The sequence below is a fragment of the Fukomys damarensis genome, unplaced genomic scaffold, assembly GCF_012274545.1.
Source record: "Fukomys damarensis isolate Sample0158 unplaced genomic scaffold, DMR_v1.0_HiC HiC_scaffold_4, whole genome shotgun sequence".
NCBI classification, from domain to species: Eukaryota; Metazoa; Chordata; class Mammalia; order Rodentia; family Bathyergidae; genus Fukomys; species Fukomys damarensis.
In genome coordinates, this window is record NW_022900916.1 from 33,055,829 (window position 1) to 33,078,173 (window position 22,345).

General features: G+C 43.3%; 1 protein-coding gene, 1 long non-coding RNA gene and 1 pseudogene across 2 annotated transcripts in view; 2 read left to right on the plus strand and 1 right to left on the minus strand.

Annotated features, from left to right (window-relative positions):
* Positions 1 to 22,345, minus strand: part of Pde1c (phosphodiesterase 1C) — a 576,741-nt gene that overhangs the window by 531,058 nt on the left and 23,338 nt on the right. The window lies entirely within an intron of this gene.
* LOC104865017 lies at positions 11,622 to 18,501 on the plus strand. Its single transcript, XR_781045.2, has 5 exons — positions 11,622 to 11,657; positions 14,034 to 14,160; positions 15,026 to 15,118; positions 17,170 to 17,472; positions 18,299 to 18,501. It is a non-coding gene; the product is annotated as an uncharacterized LOC104865017 (long non-coding RNA).
* Positions 18,806 to 20,412, plus strand: LOC104865051 (annotated as a pseudogene).

The window sequence follows — 22,345 nt, forward strand, 5'->3', positions numbered from 1 at the left end:
CAAAAAAAAAAAACAAAAAAAAAAAAAACAGCCCAACTCACAGTGCCCTGGTTGTTGCAGTTTCCCTGCAGTGAAGTAGCATCATCAGAAAATGAGCTGACATTCCTCCTTTTCAGCATCAGATCATCCTTCTTAGCTTTCCTTAGCTCCACATTTATCTCTAGTCTTCACCACCTCATTTCTTTACTATCTTTTCCCTTGTTCTTAAATCTATTTAGCCAGGCAGCTGGTGAATTAGCATTCTCACTGGTGGACATGGTTATGAGACAGAGAAAGGTCTTCCAAGTTTTCGGCACCGTGGATGTAGTTTTGGTCCAAGGATAATCCTTTTTCTTCCCACCCCCAAAAAAGGGATGAACTTCCCGGAGCAGACAGACTGCGGACAGAGTGCTCTCAATGAGTCCACCGCGGCTGAACTCAGAAACAGTATACCTCCAAACCCCTGTATTACAGCAAAGCCTAAAGTATTTCCTGAGATATAAAAGATCCTGTGTTGTGAAATGACACCTAAATTAATCTGAACTGGTTATAAAGTCAGGCTGAATATCAGAATGCGTTAAGGAAACGAGCTTTGATTGCTCTCTGCACTTACAGGAAGATTGCCAAACTATCTATTTGAGGCGCTTCTTTTAACAAATGAATCAAAATGGTGCAAAGTGGCGCATCAATTTTATTTAAGTGGGCACTTCTGACACGCCTGAAATGCTTTACTGAGTAGGTTAAGCACCATGCAAACACACACCTGTGTTCTATTAGCTGGTGCTGTGCACACCTAACTGTTGCTTGCAAGTTGCTGTGACAAGATCAGCACTGTTCTGCTAAAAACCTTTTTTCTTGAAATTAACATTACCTGTAATAACAGGTACATACTGGCCCCTTACTATGTCCCAAAATTGACTCCATGTGCTTTACGTGCATTAACTCAGCTATTCCTCACAGCAACACTGCAGCTGCATGCTAATGTCGCTGTCATGCTATAAACAGGGAAACTGAGGCACAGAGAGGGTTGGTAACTTGCTCGAGGTTACAAGTTTGTAAGTGACATGTGGGATTCAGTATCTGAGCTCGCAAATCTGTGCCTTCCTGAACTTCACTGAGACTCACCTGCCTGCCACCTGCCCTCACACCACCACCCACCTCTCTCTCACTACAGCCACTTGGACCTCACTCACGTCACCCTCTCTAGGGACGTTTCCATTCTGATTCTTCTCTTATGCTATCTGTTCTGTTTTGAATACTATCTTCTACCCTATCTCCTCACCACCACACAAAAAAATAGAGATAAATAGATCTTCTGCTTTTATCTACCAAACTCCTATGTATACCACTCAAATACCATTGTCCCAAAAAATTCTCCCCAGATTCCCAAGGTTAGATAGGGTCCCTGGTTATATGCACACAAAGTAAGTTTCCTTCTCAGTTCGTTAATAATCACAACAGGGAGGAGCTATTACTTGTACTCCTCTTGTTTTGTGTGCTCAGGGAGTGATTTACTGTGCCTGCTTTTGATGCCAATTGTATTTCCAGGGCTTGGCGGAGTACCAGGCTGCAGTGCCACATAATCAGCATTCACTGAGCGAATGGCACGGATAGATGCCATGGTGGTCTAAAAAACAATGGCTGTTAAATAAAACCATTAGGACAAAAGAGAATAAAATATTTATTAATAAAAATGAAATATATGTAAAACTATAAAATATTTTTGAAAGAGCTACACCAATAAAAAGGGACTCCATGTTTATGGATGGGAAGATTATTAAAATAATTGGCCAGGGCATGGTGGTGCACACCTGTAATCCCAGCACTCGGGAGGCTGAGGCAGGAGGATGACTGTGAGTTCGAGACCAGCCTGAGCTACATAGTGAGTTCCAGGGCAGTCTCAACTACATAGTGAGACCTTGTATCAAAAAACAAAGAAAATAAAAAAAGACAATTATACTCCCTTACCAACATAATTATTGTCAAAAGCTCAGATTTTTTTTTTTTTTTACAGAAAATGATGAGCTGATCCTAAAATTCATGTGAATTATTAGGGATCCAGAATAACCAAAACCATCTTGAAAAGAGTGAAGTTAAAGAACCCACAAATCCTAGCTTCCAAACTTACTATATAGTACAATAACCGAGACAGTGAGGCAATGGTTTAAGGGTAGATAGATGTGTGTCCAGCCAGAATCAAAGTTCAGAAATAAACTATACATGTATGGCCAACCAATATCCGACAAAGGCACCGAGTCAGTTCAATGGGAAAAGAAGTCTTTTCAACAGATGGTGCCGAGACAATTGAGTATCTGCACCCAAATGAATGAAGTCCACCCTTCCTCATACCCTATACAAAAACAACTCAAAACTGAGCTACATAAAGTTGACCTGCTGGCCACAGTGATGTATGCTTATAATCCCAGCTACTTAAGGAACTGAGACAAGGAGGATCACAAGTTCGAAGGCATCCTGAGCTACTTAACGAGACCTTGTCTCAAAATAAAGACTACAGAGGGTCTGGGGAGACAGCTCAGTGGTAGAGTCCTTGGCTAGCACATAAAGCCCTAGCTTTAAGTCCCACTACCAGAAGAAGAAAAAAGTCAACAGGAACATAGAATATTGCTTAACAGAAGTGGTGGAGGGTTGGGGGAAAATGAAGGCTGGATTTAATCAGTGCAGGCTGTAAGCATATATGGAAATGCTACATCAAACCCCACTAATATGTGTTAACCAAAAATAAAAATAAAATACTTACAAGCTGAGTTACAATTATTAAGCTCATGGAAGGAAATATGAGTAAGTCTTTGTGACCTTTGGTTAGACGAAGCCTTCTTGGATATGACACCAAAAGCACAGGCAGCAAAAGAAAAAATAAACTGGTCAACTAAAGCTGTTTGTACATCAGAAATTTTCATCAGAACAATGAACGGGGAAAATGCTTGCAAATCACTCATATAGATTGTATGAAGCACACTTACAACTCAATAACGAAAAGAAATCTAACTTTAAAAGAGGCGAGAATATACCCAAGAATATACGCAAATGGCCAATAAGCACATGAAAAGATGCTCAATGCCTTCAGCCATCAGGGAAATGTAAACCAAAACCAGAGTATGCTGCCACGGTACATCACCTAGAATGTGTAAAATGAAAAAGAATAAACATTCCAAATGCAGGAGCTGATGTGGAGAATTTGAAACTCTCAAAAAGACTCTTCATGAAACTACAAAATGGCACAGACACCTTGAAAAACAGCCCTGCAGTTCCTGAAAGTTAAGCATAGAGTGTGCTTAATATGACTAATTACGTCCACTGCTAGGGATACATGGAAGACAAATTAAAATATATACCCATGTACAAATTTATATACAAATGTTCATAGTGGCATTATTCAGAGGAACCAAAAGTGAAAGTAATTCAAGTTGAATGGAGACAGAAAATGCACATCCACGCAATGCAACCTTACACAGCTCTAAAAAGGGATAGAGAACCGATCCACGTCACAACACGGACAAACCTTAAAAACTTCATGCTGCATAAGAAGCCAGACATGTAATGTGATTTTATTCAGATGAAATGATCAGAATAGGTAAATCTGTTTTTTTATGTACAGGGCCTAACTTGTCCGGGCTGGGCTCAAAGTTGAGCCCTCTTGCCTCAGCCTCCATGAGTGCTGGGATTACAGGCCCATACCACCATGCCCAGCTAGGCAAATCTAAAACTCAGAAAGAGCAGTGGTTGTCTAGGGCAGGGGCAGGAAAGATTAGGAAGAAATGGGGAGTGGCCACTAAGGGATATGGGATTTCCTCCTGAGGTTGTGAGAACATCTTACTGTTGATTGTGGAGGTGGCAGGTGAACAACTCTTAAATCCACCAAAAAACACTGAACTGTGTATACTTTTAAATGGGTGAATTTTGTGGCATGTAAATTATATCTCAATGCAATTTTTAATGACCATAAAATTCTGACATTCCTTACTCCAAAAAAAAGTGAGACCTATGCCACTTCCCTCAAACCTGGGTGGGTGTGTGACTCCTTCAACGAGTGCAGCCTGACAGAAGTAACACCATGTGACTGCCAGGCCACGTAAAAGGAAGTTTAGTGTTTTGATGGAACACCATGCTTTGTGTCCTGAGCCATTATGTAAGAAGTTCAACTACCTTGAGGCTGCCGTGCTGAAAAGAAGTCTAGGCCACAGGGAGAGGTCACCCCATCCCAGTGTCCAGTTATCCCAGCCCAGGCATCAGACACGAGAGCGAATGAGCCGCCAGATGATCCCAGCCCCTAAATGGAAGTCATTCTAACTTTGCAGCTTCCTAGCTGAGGCCCTGGATGTCACAGAGCAGAAAAACAACCCTATTGTGTCTGTTCAACTCCTTATCTACTGACTCATAAAATGGCTGCTATTTTAAGCCTCTGAGTTTTGGGATACTTTGTTATGCCCCAATGATCACTAGAACCGATGCTCAAGAAACTTTACAATTTTGAACAAAACAAGGCACATTTTGAGTCCTGACATCACATGAATTCAATTTCCCCAAGCTCATCAATGGTTCGTGTCCAGGGTATACAGGTCCAACAGGCCAAGGCAACACTGTGACACACACACACATCTCCCCTAATGGTGGATAGGCAGCACCCAGCTCCTAAGAACCAACTGCCCAGATGCTTTGCATCTCCTAAGTCCTGTCAGGCAATAGACAATAAAAAAGATAATTTCAGACTGGCAGTGGAACCACTGAGCCAAATCCTCAGCCCGCTAAAAAAACATAATTTGAGGAGGGAACAAAGGGATCCTTTACAAAATTGGGAGTAATGAATCCTAAAATAATGCAGCATCTTGAGACTACTGGCAGCAAGCTGTCACCTCCCCTAGGCCTGGGGAGAATGAGGCACCCAGAAGACAGCTGTCTTAGGACAGGAGCAGAGCCTTTCCACCAAGGCACATTGCCAACCCCAAGTGTCCTTCGGTTCTTCCACATACTGAGCCCAGCAGAAGGCAGAGAGGACAACAAACCCACTGATATAATCTTACAGGTCAGTCTCTAGGCCAGACAGGTGGACAGAGAAGCAATACCTAGAGAACAAACCGAAGATAGCAAGTGTGGCCCCCAGAGGACCAAAATTTGGCTTTCACAAGGTGGGAAGAGTTGCTGCCAGCATCTAACGGGTAGAGAGAAGACACCATGTTACATACCCCACAGTGCTCAGGACAGCTCCCATAACAAAGAGCCCAGCCCGATGTCCACAGCACCCAGACTGAGTGTGGAATGTTCTCAGATAGCCCCAGTCTTGGGGACCTACAGCTGGGCTCCAGGCACTGTTCTGCAGATGGCCTGGGCCGGTCACACAACTTCCCTAGCCTCTTCCCTATCTGTCAAAGAAAGACCATGATGACACAGGACCATGACTTTTTATGTAATGGGTGTCTTCTCCAAGACCTAATGTAATTTAAGCCTTGATTAACTCAGAGCCAACCCTGCTAAACTGTGGCCAGCTGTTCCAACTACAGCTGACCCCACAGCCATATGGCATTGATATTCATGCCACTGTGACTCCGTATGCAGGCCGGCTTTGAAAGTATATGTGATTCCTGATGGATTCTCACACTTGGGAGGATCACACTCATTTCCTGCATGAAGTCAAATGTTATTAAAATTTTATATCATGCTTTTTCAAATTCATATGGAATATAATCCCCTGGCCTGCCCAGGCCTGTCAGAGATGAGAGGATCAGATGAGGCCTTTAGCGGCAGAGCCCTGCACACCCAAAAAGGACAACTGCTGTTCTCAGGAGAATCACAATGGGGATTCTCTCCCCCAAACTTCTTCAGGCTACCTTTTTATCATAGAGCATCATCCACAGTAGCTAATCCGATGACCTAAATCATCACTGCTCAAGCTTCCTAAATACATCCCCCCTCTGCAAAGGCCCAGTGTGCCATCCCTGCCAGCAGTGATTCCCCCTCTCCTCTCCCAGAGCACTGATTTGACACAGCCCTGAAAACCCCAAAACATTGTAGCAGAGTGAGCCTGTAGCATTGTCTTGGATCAATGCACAATTTCTAAGAGCTATTTTAAAACAATCCATGCCCTAGTCTCCTCTCTTTGGTATCCAAGTTGTTCCTTTTGGTGAATCTCTTTACAGTTGCCTGTCTTGCCTTTGAGGAGTATTGCACTCCTGCTCTCCATCCTCAAATATTCTAAGTCACTAGTAGTAACACATCTTAAGTCTTCCTATGGCCAACCTCTATATTAATTACTTTATGGATATTCACTTAATCATCACAATAACACAATGTCATAGATTAGTATTGCTATGGCTTGGATCTAGATGTCCTCCCAAAGCCTCATGCAGTCATAGGTGGGACAGCATGAGTGGGACCTCTCTGAGCTGCCTACCCCCCTCCCAAACCCCAGCTCTAGCTCACTTCAGCTCCAGTCCCACTGAAGGACTTGCAGTTCCCAGAGAGAAGAATATGCTCTCCAACTCCTGCCTGTGGCTGATCTCCCCAGTGACTGTACTATGAATTCCTTCAGGGAACATCAGTTTATCTCTTAGTCCCCACTGCCTAGCAGAGACCTGGCTCATGTAGGTTCTCAGTACAGATATGAGGTTGATCCAGAGTCGGTGGAATTCCTCAGAGCTCAGGTAGGATCCAGGGAACTACTCCTCTGTTGGTCTGCCAATCAGAGCATAGGGTTAGCAACAAAAAGCTTAACATCAGGCAAGACTAAAGGAAGAACAGACAGACTCAAGTGTAGGGAACAAGATATAGCTTGGAACATCAGAGACAAGACTTCTTGAACCAAGGACCCAAGAGTCAAAGACACCAATCCAGGCAATCACTTGGGCTGAAAAACAAAAAGACAAAAAGGAAAGCTTGGGCTTTAGTGAGAGGGAGGAAAAAAAAAAAAAGCAAAACCAACACCAAACAGTAGTAAATGTCAGAAATAGTCAAGAGACACTGCCAGCAACAGGAGCATCCCCAAACTTCTGCTTGAGGATGATGCCATAGCTGTTCCAGCCAGATTTCAGTTATGAATCATTACAGCTGCAAAGCGGAGACTCCTTCCTACCACTATAGAGTCCTGAGGAAAGCAACTGCCTTGGGACAAAAAAGCAAGACCGTCACCTAGAAGCCACAGGAAGTTGTATTTTATTTAAAGGGCCATCCTTTGAGATCATCAGTTCCTGACAATGCTGATAAAAAGTAGCCCCAAATTCAACTTTTTTTTTTTGGTTTTTGGTACCAGGTATTGAATTCATGATCTTGCCCTTGTGAGGAAGGCAGTGCCACTGAGCCAAATCCCTGGCCCCCCAAATTTCACTCTTATTAGAGTTACCCAGGGCATATTTAAAAGCTCAATGGTGGACTTCCACCTGACTCATTTTCCTGATGGTTTCTCTTTTTTTAAAAACTGAAACATAGTCGACACACTGCTGCTACCTGAGTGCTGAGCTACTGATGGACAACTGCATGATTTGGAAGCCAAGAATTGCTTGTTACTGTTCGTGGCTGCCCTGTCTACTTTCTGATAATAAGTTCATTGATTTGCTTTGCTTCTAAGTCTGAAAAAAAGGAAAAGCACTTAGCTTCAGTCCATGGAATGAGTCTTTCAACATTCCCACAGGTCTCTGCCCAAACCACTACTTTCCCAGGAAACAACCAGTGAGCACCCAGGGCTCTTATGTTGGGCAGGAGCTGTGATCCTAGGCTGTTCCCTCCCTATGTCACACAATGCCAACCCCTGCTGCCTACTTGAGCCCTGGCTCAGGAGACATTTCCTGTCTCCTGCTTGTCAGTTTCCTTCCTCTCTACTGGATCTTACCCAACATGACACAAATTTATTTCTTCCATCAAAGAAGAAAGTCCACTCTCACTTGACTGCACATTCTACTCCATCTCTCTGCTCCCCTCTTATAGCAAAACTCTTCAGCTGTAACCAGTTACGATTGCTGCTTCCCTTCCGCCTCTTCTCTTTTGAATCTGCCCTAATTGTTTTCAGCTCCACAGCTCCACTGATGCTACCTCAGAAAAGTCAGTGAACCTGTGCTTGAAAATCTAAGGCTGAATCTCAATCCTCACCTCTTAAACAGCAGTGATACTGTGACCACAACCTCCTTCCGGAGATGCTCACTCTACACGCCCCTGATCTTCCTCCTACCTCCTAGAGCAAGGTGTTCCCTTCCCAGCCTTCCTTGAGGATCATCCTTCTCTTTCTGGCTTCAGATGTTAGGGTCCCCAGTGCTGTCCTCCTGAATGACCTTGCCCATTTACAGCCCTACCATGCACCATACCCACACTAGTGACACCTGTTACTTGTCCACTTCCAGTCTTGCCAGAACAGCTTCCTGGCTATTGCCATTAGAAGAGTCATAGGCATCTCAAGCATGGCACATCCATAACAAAAGGCTAAGACAAGGTCTCAGCTTCTTCAGTCTTCATTTCAAAATGGCAACTCTATATTCCTAGCTGCTCACACCAAAAGTGTTGGGGTCATCCTTGACTTCTCTCTCCTTCTTAGTCCATGTCGTCATTCACGAGCTCGCTCAGGGAACAAGTTTGGGAGCTCGGACTGGGAGGGCAAGGCATGGAATCACCAGGCAGACTCCAGGGAGGTTTCTGGAATGGTTCCGGAAATGCACAGGCTTATATAGGGAACCATGGGGGTGGAGCATGGGAGGAACATTTAATGTCTGGAGATATCTTATTGGCCAGACATGGCGGAGTGATTTTTCTGGGGTAAGGCAAAGGAACCATGGACTAGGGGCGGAGGTATAGCCTGTTGGACTCAGCATCTATGCACTTAGGCAAGTTAGCTCAGCAGACAAGAGTGCAGCACACCTGGCCCAGCCAGGCTTGAACTTCTCCCACAATTCCCCCCTTTGTCTTTGACTCCAGAGACTCGAGCAAGAGAACCACATTTTTTATGAGTTTGTTTATATCTTTTACAGGCTAGGCGTGTGCTTTTTAAGATAAAGAGCAATAAAATAATTTCAAGCAGGGTCAACATATAGAGTGATGACAATATCAATCCTTTAGCCCAGGAAATTAGGTTTTTCCACCCAGCTTAAATGCCAAACCAGATTCTCTCTCGTATATTATTAAGAGTAACAACATCAAGAAGCTGTGTATTGTTTAACTGAACAATAATGTGAGTCAAGGTTTGTAAATGTCAATTGTATGTGGGATCCCAGGTTTTTCATATACAATTTGACAGTTTTTATAATCATTACAATGTTGACAACGATATGGAGTAACACAAATATGGGTGAAATTTGCATGACAATGGCTTAGAATCTTAGTCTGTAATAATTGAATTTTTTCCCAGACAAGATTTATCTGGGTTTGTAAATTTAAAATGGCAGCACGTACATCTTGAAAGGGTAGGACGGTTGCTCCGAAGGCCTGTGTGGTATTTTTGTCAGGTGGTTGGCGGCAATGGCAAAGATTCCCAAATCATATCTACTGTGAGGATGAAGCATAAGGTTAAAGAGCAGATCTGAATTCTGCCAATCTTTTGTAAGATTTACAGGAAGCCAAATAGCAGGAGGCGTTCTAGCTAAATACAGACACCAAACAGAGGAATGGTTAAACAAAAGGAGGTTTATACAAGGGATCAAGCAAAATTAGAGTGATATTGGTTGGCTTGAGGCCCACAAATCGAGACTCATTCCCAAAGGTCTGGGTAGCTGACCCTGCTATGGCTGTGGGATATAGGAAACAAACATGAAAGGGGAAGGCTGACAAGCGCTGAAGGGAGGAGAGATAACAGGCCAACCTACGGTAACAAAGATAGATGGGGAGTTAGGTACCACAGCCCATACCTGCGGATTTGGGGAGGCAGAAGGACCAGCCCGTGCTGAATTCACAGTGAGAGCTGCACAGAGTAGGTGCAGTGGGGACTGCGGCTGCAACCCTGCCAGGGTCTAGGGTAAGAGGGAGGCCTCCCAGGGACGGCCATGCCAGGCCACACTTCCTGTCACAGCCACCTTGTGGCGCCAGGGTGATGAACACAGACGAGGCAACTCGCAAGGCCATCGCTCCGGGTCCTGGGATCTCAAATCCTGGAGGAGCTGAGGTTCTGCAGATCCCGGCAAGCCTGCTGTGAGCGCCCGGCAGGCTGACCAGACCTGGACAGCGAGGATGCCCTGGGCAACCTGGACTTCCCCCAGTCGCCTTCGCTGCCCTCGGCGGCCTTCCTGTGTCTGCACCCGCTGCCAGCCGGGCTACTGGGGGCGTCTCTCACCTCTGACCTGGAACAGCTGCACCTGCACCAGCCACCTCCCCAACCGCCCCCGGCCCCTACCGAGCCCCAGCACACCCACCACAAGAGTCGGAGGAGGAAGAAGATCCACGGCACCTGTAAGATGGCGGTGCACAGGTGGAGGCCGCCATCTGGATGACCATTATTCCAGTGACTAGGGGGCTTTGGCGGGGGCACCGACATAGACAGGAAATGAGACCAGTGGGTGGGGCTGACGCCTTTGGGAAAGAAGAAAGCGGAAGAGACAGCCCGCCCGCGCCATCTTTTTAAAGAGGCTTTTGTCCACCATCTTTAGAGTGCATAGGGGGCCCTACACTCGCCTGAGTTTGGGCTGGAAATGTCTCAGATGCCTCTATGGCATGAGGACCCTTTACTGAGGCGGCCTGTACCGGCCGTTCTTGACTTAACAGATTACCCATAACAGAGACCCTTACCCGCAGCTTCAATATTTACCCAGCATACGCGAGCCCTATGTTTGGGCACCAGCTGTTGTCATCCGTGAGCCTGCTCACTAAACAAGGTGCGGGAGCTCAGACTGCGAAGGCCAGGGGTGGAACCACCTGAGAGACTCCAGGGAGATTTCTAGAACGCTTCCGCTTTATTCAGGAAATCACAGGCTTATATAGGGAACCAGGGGGGCGGAGCATGGGCAGAACATTTAACGTTTGGCGATATCTTATTGGCCAGACATGGCGGAGTGATTTTTCTTGGGTGAGGCAAAGGAGTCAGAGACTAGGGGCGGAAGTGTAGCCTGTTGGACCCAGCATCTACTCACTTAAGCGAATTAGCTCAGCCTTAGCAAGGTCTCCGAGGTAGCTCGGGAGACAGGAGTGCAGCGCACCTGACCCAGCCAGGCTTGAACTTCTCCCACAAGTCCACATCTGTTCTACCTTCAAAATACAAGTGGATATTATTTCTGACACTCCACAGCCCCCTCTGGCCTGTACTATCACAATGGCATCAAAAGTTGCTCCTCATTCTCCTTACCCCACCCCACCTGTTTATTCTCCAACCAGCAACCAGAGAGACTGTGAAATACTACAGCTCTCTCTATAGCCTACCTACCCCCGTGGGCATTCCAGTAACAAAAACCCATATTGTGGCTTATTTGGTATCCGAGACCCCTGCAGCAGATCCCAATCTGATGCTCGGTGCTACCAGGCAAGGTAAGAAAGACAGAGACAGAATTAAAGAGACAGATACAGGGATACAGGATGGCCAATGCTGAGCAAGCAGCAAAAGACTCTGGAAAGCCAAAGCCACTGATATTTATTGGTGACATCATAGTTGGATTGAGGTAAAGGGGCTACGTGGAGTTGCTATGGATATGGTGCTGACGCACGCAAGGCTTGTAAAGGAAGAGACACAGCATTCTTGAAATTAGGAACAGAACAGATAAAATGTAGGTTGTGGTTAATAATTAACCTTGTATTTTTAGTAAAAAAAAAAAAAAAAAAAAAGGTTTTAATTTTGGGAACAGAATTTGCGTGCAAATCACTCCAACCTTGGCTACTACATTATTTCACATTGAGTCCTGCAGCTTCATAGGCAGTCTCTCTGGTCTCTGCTGTGGCCCTTGGCAGAGAGGTTGTGCTAACCTGTATGCTACCCACAATGCTCCTATGAGTCATGTAGGCTTTGGTGGGAGTCACTTCTTAAAATAAGCCAGTCACGGGGTAACTCTTTGCAGCCTGCATTGCTTACAGCCTGTGGTCTGCCACAACCTGGGGCCTCTGTGGGCTTGGTCCACTACTCCTCCCGGCCCCTGCTATCTGATGATGGCTCACCCCACTCCTGCCACACCAGCCTCCCTACTGACCAAGCATGCTCCCACCACCCAGCATCCAACTGTTCCTTCCTCAGCCTGGAAATCTTCCACCCCAATTTCCTCATGCTCTGGAACCCATGTCTCTTCTCAAGTCTCCTCATCAAAGCAGCTTTCCTTGACCTCTTATCAAAAACAGCCTTGCCAACATTTGTTACTGTTTGATTTCTTCACAATGCCATTCATTCTAGGGTAAGATAGAATGTCAGTGTTGTTTTAATTTGCATTTCTGAAATGCCCAGTGATGTTGAGCATTTCTTCATGTATTTATTGCCCATTTGTACTTCTTCTGTAAAGTATCTATTCATTGTGTTTGCCCATTTTTTGATTGGGTCTTTATGAATTCTCTGAGGAAGAGGTGACAAAATTTTTTTCCCACTCTGTAGGTTATCTTTTCACTCGGTAGGTTCTTTCCTTAAAAATTAATTTTGTTGGTATGTTTTATGTATCCATAGCGATCACATTCATCATAGAGAATTTGTACCTGCACATAATAGTTCAATTCTTTTTCCCCCAATTGCCTCCCTTCATTTCAACCCCTTTTCTCCTCCTTATTTACAAAAGCTTTGTTTTCATTCCCCCTCTTCTATTGTCTTTTCTTTTTTCTTTTCGCTTGCTTCCTTTACCCCTCCCCTCCCTTGTTCCCCTTCCCATTTGAATATTTTCTTCCCATTTCCCAATATCTATTATACATTTTGGTCCATATCTAACCTTCTGGTTTCTCACACCAGAGAAACAATGTGATTTTAAGACATATGCATCCAATTTATTTCACTTAACTATGGTCTCAAAGCTCACCCATTTACCTAGAAATGTCTCAGGTTTATCCTTCTTTATGTCAGAGTAATACTCCAATATATATATTCTTCCCATTTCCCAATATCTATTATACATTTTGGTCCATATCTAACCTTCTGGTTTCTCACACCAGAGAAACAATGTGATTTTAAGACATATGCATCCAATTTATTTCACTTAACTATGGTCTCAAAGCTCACCCATTTACCTAGAAATGTCTCAGGTTTATCCTTCTTTATGTCAGAGTAATACTCCAATATATATATAATATTTGGGTCATTTCCAAGATTTAACTATTACAAATTGTGCTGCTATAAACATGGGTGTGCATACATCGATATGATATGAACTTTAATTCTTGCAGGAAGATACCCAGAAGGGGAGTAGCTGGGTCAAATGGAGGCTGTAGTTTTAGGTTTTTGAGGAGTCTCCACACTGATTTCCACAGTGGTTGCAAGAGTCTACACTCCCACCAACAGTGGAGAAGGTTCCTTTTTCTCCACAGCATCTCCAACATTTGTTATTGGTTGATTTCTTGATAGCAGTTGTTCTTTCTGGAGTGAGGTGGAATCTCAGTGTGTTTTAATTTGCATCTCTTGAATGACCCGTGATGTTGAACATTTTTTCATATTTATTTACCATTTATGCTTCTTCATCTGAGAAGTGTCTATTCACTTTCAGATGCTCTTATTTGGATTGTGTCTTTATTTTCCTTTGGTACTGGGGATCAAACTTGGGATTTTGAGCTTGTGAGGCAGGCAGCGGAACCATTGAGATAAATCCCCAGCCCCTTGGATAGGGTCTTTAAATTGGGGGGGTCTGATTTTCTGCAAAACCTTTTTAATTTGATATGATCCTGGTTGTTGTCTCAGAAATATTTCCTGTGTAATCAAGGATCTGTTCAGAAAGTCTTTGCCTGCACCTGTTACTTCAAATTTTATCTTTTCTTCCAGCAGGTTGTATTTCTGTTTTGAAATTATTTCTTTGATCCATTTTAATTTTAGTTATAGCAAATAAAATGTATATCTTTTAAAGAAAAAAAGAAGATAAAACATAAAAAAAGCTTCCCCAACCCTTTCTCTCTGCTTAGCCTGCCTCACATTCCACCGCTTGACAGTACATGTATGGCTTCTCTTTCTTTCCCACCCCCACTAGAATGTCAGCTCCCTGAAAGAAGATGCTTTAGTTGGTGTCCTACCACATTCCCAGATCTGAGAACAGGACTTGGAACAAACAAGATCCTACAAATACTAATTAAGCACTGTCGGTGCCAAACATTGATGTGAGTATTTTATACAAATTAATTCATTTAATCCTCCAAAGAAACTATAAGGCAAGTGGTATTATTATCATTCCTATTTCATAGAAGAAGTTGAAGTACAGAGAGGTTGCATATTTTTCCCAAGATCACACACCCAGTAGATGGCAGAATCAGGATACAGATGGAGGCAGTCCAGCCCTTGTCCCTGCTCTCATAACCATCACAAATATTTTTCCTGAAGGAGCTCCTTGTTTAATTTGCAAGTATGTGTGAGACTTTATCCAGCCTAGCATTCTGGACTTAACCATCAGCACTTGGCATTGACCATGGTTCTATTCCTAGGGCTTCTGTGCTTCTGTAAGAACAAATCCCTACATGGACCCACTTCTAGTAGCTTCCCCCATTTTATCCTTTGGTATAATAGAGTCTTAAGCCTCTGCCTCTGCCCACCTATCCCCAAAATTGGGTCCTGGAAGAGTGCTCTCCAGAGATGAAAAGGCCCCTTGCTCTGCCATCAGCTGAGAAGCCTTCATATGCTGACAATCCAGATGCCTGGGCAGAGTCTATTCCAGGACACAAGCGCCAAGCTTCAACCACTCACCCCTTTGAACATAGCTGGACACCCAGTGACTGACCACAAAATTGTCCACAAACCCCTACCAGTTACCCTCACCAATTACTAGTCCACAGTTTATTACCTAAGTCACTTTCAATGTTCCAGGCACCATGTGCCACATGTCCACTTATCAGCTTATGGAACCTCTGAGATAGATGTTACCAAGCCCATTTTACAAATTTTAAATGCTTAGAAATTTGTCAAAGTGGAGAGTGGAGTATCTGACTCCAGTCCTCATGTTATCTCAATTATTTTCTCCACATCATCAAGCTGACCATTCCCATTCTGTGGACATGTCTCCCTCTTTTACATCTTGAAGTCAACAAAGGTAGAAAATTCTGAAACAAATGGAAACACATTGCCGTAAGTATCTAAATGTTACTTTCAAACACACATGCATGTACATGCACACACACACGCATGTGTACATGCACAAAAATTATAAGGTAAGCTCTCAACCAGAGGATATCTATTCAAAATTAACAGACAGCTGCAAGGCATCTCCAGACTATTCACATTTACATTTAATAGTAACAATTGCGTTATTATCTTTGACACTAATTGTAAGAATTTGAACAGATAATCACAGTTCAAGACATGCACTTCTCTTTATGCTTCTCAAAGTCACAAGGGAATTGCCTATGACTGAGCCCTGAGTCATCGCATACACTGCAAGAACTCCTTGCAGTAAGCAGCAATCATAAGACCATCAACAAGCATTAACTGAACACCTACTGCATACTTTATACAAAGCCCAAGGTACAGCGCTCTGAACTGACACTCAATGACAGAGGTTTGAGTCTCAGCTCTGCCATATATTTGTAGTGGCTTCTTGGGCAAGTTACTCTGTTTCTCTGAGCCTTGGGTTAAAAGAATAAATGGTATCAATGTACATCTATTGAGGTCTCTTCTGGATTTGGCATTCTATAGACAAGCAAAGAGACCTCAGATGCTATGCTGCAGGAACAAAAGGAAAGTTTCTTTTGGGAGTCTGGGGTGGGTGGAAAAGCCCAGGCAGGACTGTTCAAGAGAGAATGTTAGACATTGCCTTTTGAATGTGAAATACATGATATGCTAAAAATAATTAGCAGAAGTATGGATTGATGGATAGATTCGCTCATTTGTTTAATCAGAATAAAAATGGCCAATCCCAATCTTTTCTCAGTTCCTGACTGTGAAGAATCCCAGCTTTGGAGTCAGCCACTCCTGGTTGAAGTTCTAGCTCTGATATTATAACCCTTGGCACACTGCTTAATAGTTCTGAATCTCACTTTCTGCATCTTTAGGGTGAGGTAATAGTGTCCATTTCCTCCATTCTCCAATCTTCAAAAGACTAAGACTAGACCTGTTTGAACACTCTCAGAGCAAAGGCAATAAAAGTTTACTCAACACCCACCCAACTGAGAAATTGCACATACACAGGACTGCTCAAAAGCCAAGAGAGCCCGTTGGTTTACCAAGTACTGCAGCTCCTTTACACCCCACATTCTTCATCAGTGTGGCTGATTTCACCATCCACCTAACAAAAAAAAATTTTTTTTTTTTGTACCGGGGATTGAACTCTGTCCTTGTGCTTGTGAGGCAGGTGCTGGAACCACTGAGCTAAATCCCTGGCTCTTAGTGGTTTTTGTTCGTTTGTTTTTGTTTTGTTTGGTTTTTGTACCTAACAAAATTTTATTCCATTTCATTTTGTTCCAAGATAATGCTAGATTCTGGGGCTTCACAAGTGAATAAATGAACATGATTTTGGTCCATATTAAGCTTTCAGTCTATGTGGGAAGATGGATATGAAAACAGCATCTAAAACCAAGGTATTCCCTGCAGCTTGCATCCCAGGGAAAATAAACAAGTGCTGCATAAATAATTATCAATAAGGCAAATAATAACAGTAATAATAATAACAACAACCATAAATGAGTTAACAAGCTAAAGAAGTACAGGATACCATGATAGCATGTAGAAGGGAAACTTAGGTCAGATGCTGTAGGTCAGAGGTTTCCTTTAGGAAGAAATGTCTCAGACAAAGGCTGTTTGTATTCAAACAGCAAAGGGAAAACTATGTGCAAAGTCCTGGGGATGAGATACAAAGGTCAGTCTGTCAGAGAACTGAGAATAGTTCAGTGTGACCACTGCTCAGGGACCAGATGCAGGGCATAGAGAGAAGAACTCCACTGTTACTAAGGGACTAGATCCTAAAGGGCTTTGTGCAGTCATTCTAAAGTGGTAAATTTTCCCGAGGGCAGAAGGGAGCCTTAAAGTGATTTTTAAAAGAAATATATAATTAAATATTTAGTTTAGTGCTATGGTTCTCAAACTTTAATGTACTGGCATTACCGGCATTTTGTGAAATGTAGATTCTGATTCAGTAGGTCTGGGCGGGCCTCTGAGCCTGCATTTTAATGCGTTCCTTGCAGTGCCATTGAAGACAGTTAGAGGGCCACAATTTGAGCGCTGAAGTTTGAAAGTGGTCACTCTTAGCTAATTTTAAAAGACAGCGGGACCACTGAGACAAGGACTCCGACTGCATGAGTGGTGGTGAGGAAGTGGCCCTCAGAGCAGAGATGGACCAAGATAGGACTTGTGGGCAAGAAGGCAAAGATGATGTAATATTTCCTGGCTTGGGCATCGGAGTTGCCAAAATTGTCGTTCACCACAGCAGGAGCACAAAACAACTTTCAATCCTCTTGCTTCAGCCTCCAAGAGTGCTGGGATTACAGGTATGCACCACCACACCTGGGTAATGGAGGGATTGTTATTTTTCTTTCTTCATGATGCCAAAGAGGCTAGAGCTCCAGCGTCCTGTTTTCTGGGAGCCCTTGGAGGACATTTAATATCAAGGGGCAAGGAGAAGGAGGTACTGGGTACCAGTCTTCTCGAGCCTGTCCACTGCCATCACAAGTTCCCTCAGAACAAGTATGACTGGGGCCTACTGAGGAGAAAAGAGTCCCTCTCAGAGCTGAGGAGAAGTTCATCTTGGATATTAGTTTATATGATACCCAAGCCAATCTCTCTCGCAGTGTATGGGAGGACAGGAAATGAGAACAAATTATGGAACGTGCCTGGCATAATGCTTGGCAGAAAATAGAGGGAGAGAGCTAGGTAATAGTCAGGAGTGGTTCCATGCCTAGGGGAACTAGTGAGAACTTGGCAGGACTTAAACCCCAGAGGGTCAGATAAGCCCTAGGGGAGAGCAGATATAGGAAACAAGAAACCCAGGTGAGGACTGGCTCTGTGCCCAGGCTAATTATAGTAACAGAGGCTCAAGGTTAGCAAAACGGGGGTATAAGGTTGCTGATATGCTAAGCTATTGCCCTTGCCTCCTTGAACAGGATTGGGAATGGGGCCAGGGGCTGGGATGGTCAAGTCTCTCTAGCTGTAGAAGTGGAAGAAGAGTGCTGTTTCATATCCTCAGGCCTTCACTGGTTCAACTCCTTGTAATCTTTCCTTTGTCTCCCTATCCTTTCCCTTCAGAATCCAGCTCAGTTATTCTAAGACAACTTCTCTGACCTTTCCGCCTCTCCCTCTGTACTTCTATTTGTGCAGAGCAAAGGATCACCATATCCCCGAGCAGTGTGTTGTGTACAACGGTTTAACATCCGCCTCCTTCAGTAGATTGTGAGCTCTTCACAGCTGTCACCCGAGTGAAACCAAACTAACAAGTCGGGCTGTGCTGATGATTGAATAGTGTGACTCACTTCCAGCAATATGACAGGCTTGGTTGTCAAAGAAAATGACTCCTAGTGACAGACCACCTAAAATGCTAATAAAACAGTTTTTTCAGTCTCTTCACTGATGTCACTGAACTGAGTGAAAGAAATACTCAGAGATCAGAAACAGTACAAAAGCACAAGTGCAGAGAGCTAAGTATTGAAGCTGGCCTTTTCTCTGGAGCACCTGGCAATCACTGTGGGTTTAGGGATGGGTTTTACTGGGCCACATGAGCATGTGAATATAAGAAAGCAAGCTTGGAGGCAGAACAGGGTGGATTTGAGATCTCACTAAAAATCGAGCCTTTTCTCCTATGAATTCAGAGCTGAATTTATATTATCCATGGAGGTGATTGCGAACTGCATGTGCTGAAAATGTGAATTAATAAAAATTTTTTAAATTTAGTTTAAAGTGGTTCCAGGTTGACTGGAATAAAATGAACAAAAGAAAAATTGCATCAAAACATATTGTATTCAAACTTCAAAGCATCAAATATAAAGGAATATCTTTTTTTTTAAAAACCCACCAGAATGAAAAGTCAGATTATTTCTAAGTGGAACAACCCTTATATTGACAGCTGACTTCTTTCATAGTAATGGAACTTAAAACGATGCAATTGCACAGAATGTAACAATTATAGTCCAATACAGACCCACTTGGATGAGTTGAATATTCACCCTTCTGAGTTCTGAATCATTCATGTGGCACAAATTTCCTTCTGGAGGATAACAGAGAAGTACCCCTTACAGTAATCTCCTCTGTGAGCTCTACTTTCCGTTTTTCCCCCAATTTTATTTTAGCATAGAAAGAAATGTAAGAAACATCAGTAAGATATCCTACTTTGGCTGTCATCTTTGGCAAGTAAAGGTTCAATGAATTCCATCACATTTTTTTCTAAGTTAGAGTGGTAAAGCAAAGACAGGCTGTTCTAGCATCACCATTTATTAGTTTTATGGCTTTAGATAAGTCACTTCTAAGCCCTTATTTAAAATAAATAGGAGGATCTTTGATTTCTCTTTTCAATAAAATGTCAGGTTCTTTCCTCCATTAAAAAAATGGAATGTGGTTCAGAGGAAAGGAACATCATATAATGAAGCAGCTGATCAACTGGTATCAGAGTTCACCAATTCAAATAATCATTTGGTGGCTGATTCGCCGGCTTATGATCAGAAGAACATTAGAAGAAGAGTTTATGACGCTTTAAATGTGCTTATGGCAATGAACATAATTTCAAAGGAGAAAAAAGAAATCTGCCTACCAATTCTGCTCAGGAATGTCAAAACCTGGAGATAGAGAAGCAGAGGCAGATAGAACAGATAAAGCAGAAGCAGGCCCAGCTGCAAGAACTTCTCCTACAGCAAACTGCTTTCAAAAACCTGATACAGAGAAATCGACAAAACGAACAGCAAAACCAGGGCCCTCCAGCACTGAATGCCACTGAATGGTGGCTGTTTATAATCATCAATAAGAGCAGAAAAAAACAGTGACAGTTTGCAGCATCTCCAGTGACAAGTTTGAGTATCTCTTTAATTTTGACAACGCCTTTGAGATCCACAATGACATAGAAGTACTGAAGCAGATGAGAATGTCCTTTGGCCTGGAGTTAGGCAAATGCTCTCTGGAAGACCTGAAACCGGCTAGATTGCTGGTGCCAAAGGCTTTAGAAAGTGACATCACAGATATCTTCTTGGTTAAATTGGGGTCTACTTTTGAACTCTGTCCAATCAGCATCAAATTTAGATCTGACCACCGGTGCAACCTTACCCCAATCAAGTGTAAACCAAGGGTTATGCTTGGATGCTGAAGCGGCCTTAGCAACCAGGCAGTTAGTTCCCAGCCCCAAACAGTCACCAGTCCAGCAACACAGCCTCTCACGGCTCTGAATCCCGAGGGAGACTCCCTGCTCCTTCAACGATGAAGACAAGGAGGATTCCTCCTCTCCAGAATAAAGATGAGAGAAAAGTCACATTTTAATTAAAAAAAACAATTGAATGTGATGAGTTCAGAGGACCCTTCCACATCTGAAAGATTCTACACTTCCCTTTAGCTTGTATTTGACTCTTACCAGATGCTTTCTCTCAGAAATACAGTAACAAGGAGAGCACATTACCCATTTCCCTCTAACACCACAGTTACCTGTCCTATAAACCATACAAAGAAGGCTTCATTGTCCTCAGAGGAAAAAATAAATGTGATCATCCAAAGTGCAATACAACTGAAAATCCTCACAGTTAACATGAACCCAGCCATACAAACTACAAAACCCTTCACAGTTTAATTTGTTCTGTAATGGTACAAGAAGTACACATTTTTAAGAAATAAGATAACAAACAATGGTAACTGTGGGAAGAACAATCACTACAGATCAGATTATGATCCCCAGTCATAATTGTGGAGTAAGGAGCAAATAAGAATGGATCCCAATCAATTCTATTTTTTGTGAACATGAGTATAGTTATGATACCAAAGGACAGAATGACTGAACCTGATAACTCAGAAAAGCACAGCCAAAGTCAGTTTGAGATATACAAAGAAAAGAAGGTACCAGGGGTCATAGGAAAAGCAGGAATCTCCAGGTCAGACAGGCCTACTATGTATTTGTCATCCTTGGGCCTGGCTTGGAAATCTCTGACCATCAGTTTCCTACCCAAAGAATGGAGAAAATGACAGCTTCCTCAAAGGGCTGTTATGAAGATTAAAAGAGATCATATTTAGAAGATATTTGCACAGTGTCTGATATTTAGTAGGTAGTCATTAAAATATTACTCCTTTCCCCTATTCCTCAATCTGTTTCTCCCCCACTGAGAAGCAAAGAGGTAGGTAAGAAGAAGGACGAACCAATCAAAAGCACAGCAAGCTCAGGGGAGTCCAGATAGACTTTACCTTATCTGAGTTAACAAAGGAAATGAAAGCCTTCCCTGGAAGCCCACTTCGTCTCTTTCTTTCTCCCCGTTCGTCTCCATTCCTGACCATGGAAGTATCTATAGACACCACTGCTGGCCTCTCATGACTGGCTCTCCAGGAAGGTCCCCATCAGGAACCTAGAGTTGAGCCCCTCCTTTTTTTTTTGGTTAGTGGGGCTCCAACTTAGAACCTTGGGCTTGCAAGGCAGGCAGCTGAACCACTGAGCTAAATCCCCCGGCCCTAGCCCCTCTTATTTTGACTCCTGTCTCAACGTCCTGGCCAAGCACTAAGATGAATCACAAAGGGCAAGAAAAAGCACACTTCCTATTTTCTTTTCCATTTCTATCTGACCATCATTTGTAATGAAGAAGATCCTAAACCTGAACTGTGTCTATAAATAAACTAAAGGTAGAATGATGATACTACCAAGAGCAGCTATTAAAAACCAGGCATATAAAACATCTCCTTAATCATGAAAACTGGGTATTATCAAATATCCATTTTTGAGATGAACAAATTGAGCCTGAAAAATGTTGGAAAATACATCTAAATTCTTTGAATCATCAGTGAATCAGTATTCCTATGCAGGTCCAAATGACACAGTTTCTCTTAAAATCCTTTCTCCTCATGTCTTCTGCCTCTGAGCCCAAGAGATTCAGATATGTTGGAGAAGAGAAATAACACGCTGCATTGGAGACATGTCCTCTGGGATGGAAGAGTTCGGGCCCACAGATGCCTACTGTGCATGTGCCAGCTAGCAGGACACCATGAGCTCCAGGGTGCTGGCCTGGGGGACACTCAATGTGAGGTCTGGACCTTGCGCTCACCGATCCAAAGAGCTTCATCTCCTAAGTTCAGGACAGCGGAGACAGGACAGGTCTGGAATGGAAGAAATTGCAATTCTCTCTCACACATGGAGCCAGCCAACCAAATCCCACCTTTTGTAAAGAACCAGCCCACAGCACCTTCCTAACACGT